The sequence below is a fragment of the Aptenodytes forsteri genome, unplaced genomic scaffold (genome assembly GCF_000699145.1).
Source record: "Aptenodytes forsteri isolate BGI_AS27 unplaced genomic scaffold, ASM69914v1 Scaffold484, whole genome shotgun sequence".
NCBI lineage: Eukaryota > Metazoa > Chordata > Aves > Sphenisciformes > Spheniscidae > Aptenodytes > Aptenodytes forsteri.
In genome coordinates this window covers 17,096-18,653 of record NW_008795374.1, presented here as the reverse complement: position 1 = coordinate 18,653, position 1,558 = coordinate 17,096, and the positions used below count along the sequence as shown (strand labels likewise).

At 66.5% G+C, this 1,558-nt stretch overlaps 1 protein-coding gene across 1 annotated transcript in view; it reads left to right on the top strand.

The window, feature by feature from the left end:
- LOC103899949 (protein FAM57B-like) overlaps positions 1-1,558 on the top strand; it is a 6,005-nt gene that overhangs the window by 3,707 nt on the left and 740 nt on the right. The gene's annotated exons all lie outside the window — the stretch shown is intronic.

Here is a 1,558-nt window from a genome sequence, read left to right as displayed (position 1 = left end):
GGGCTCTATGGGGTGTCTGTGGGCACCCTGGGGGCTCTGTGGGGTCTCTATGGGGCGCCCTGGGGTCGCTATGGGGTCTCTATGGGGTGCTGTGGGGTCTCTCTGGGGCACCCTGGGGTCCCTGCGGGTCCCCTGGCCGTGATGTCCCCAAGCCACACCCACGGGTGCCCCTGGGGAGTCGCAGCCCCCCGCCGGCCCTGGGGACCCCCACGGCTGGAGCTGGGGCTGGCACCGTCCCCAGGGCAGGGGTGTCACCATCCCCAGGGTGTCCCCAGGGGTGTCACCGACCCCCAGCTGTCCCCAGACTGGGGCTGTCACCATCCCCAAAGAGCTGTCATGGTCCCCAGGGGGGAGTCACCATGCCCAGGGGTGTCCCAAAGGGATGTCACTGTCCCCTGGGGGGGTGACACCCCACCCGGGTTGTCCCCAGCGGGTGTCACCATCCCCACGGGTGTCACCATCCCGAGTGGGTGTCACCATGCCCAGGGGTGTCCCAAAGGGATGTCACTGTCCCCTGGGGGGGGGTGACACCCCACCCGGGTTGTCCCCAGCGGGTGTCACCATCCCCATGGGTGTCACCATCCCGAGTGGGTGTCACCATCCCGAGTGGGTGTCACCATGCCCAGGGGTGTCCCAAAGGGATTGTCACCGTCCCCAGCAGGTGTCACCATCCCCACGGGTGTCACCATCCCGAGTGGGTGTCACCATGCCCAGGGGTGTCCCAAAGGGATTGTCACCGTCCCCAGCAGGTGTCACCATCCCCATGGGTGTCACCATCCCCACGGGTGTCACCATCCCGAGTGGGTGTCACCATGCCCAGGGGTGTCCCAAAGGGCTGTCATCGTCCCCAGGGGAGTGTCACCATTCCCAGGGGTGTCCCAAAGGGATTGTCACCGTCCCCAGCAGGTGTCATCATCCCCACGGGTGTCACCATCCCCAGGGTGTCCCCAGGGGTGTCACCGACCCCCAGCTGTCCCCAGACTGGGGATGTCACCATCCCCAAAGAGATGTCATGGTCCCCAGGGGGGAGTCACCATGCCCAGGGGTGTCCCAAAGGGATTGTCACCGTCCCCAGCAGGTGTCATCATCCCCACGGGTGTCACCATCCCGAGTGGGTGTCACCATGCCCAGGGGTGTCCCAAAGGGCTGACATCGTCCCCAGGGGAGTGTCACCATTCCCAGGGGTGTCCCAAAGGGCTGTCACTGTCCCCTGGGGGGGTGACACCCCACCCGGGTTGTCCCCAGCAGGTGTCACCATCCCCAGTGTGTGTCACCATTCCCAGGGGTGTCCCAAAGGGCTGTCACTGTCCCCTGGGGGGGTGTCACCATTCCCAGGGGTGTCCCAAAGGGATTGTCACCGTCCCCAGCAGGTGTCACACCCCAAGGGTGTCCCCATCACCTCCCCCGCGGGCGCGGCGGCCGGACCCACATTAAAGGACTTTGGGGACATCCCGGCCTCCTCCTTGGGGGGGGAGGGGCAGCGCCAGGGACCCCATGACATCACCCGCCAGTACGGACCAGGAACCATCCCAGGACAAACCGGATCCCCCGGACCTCT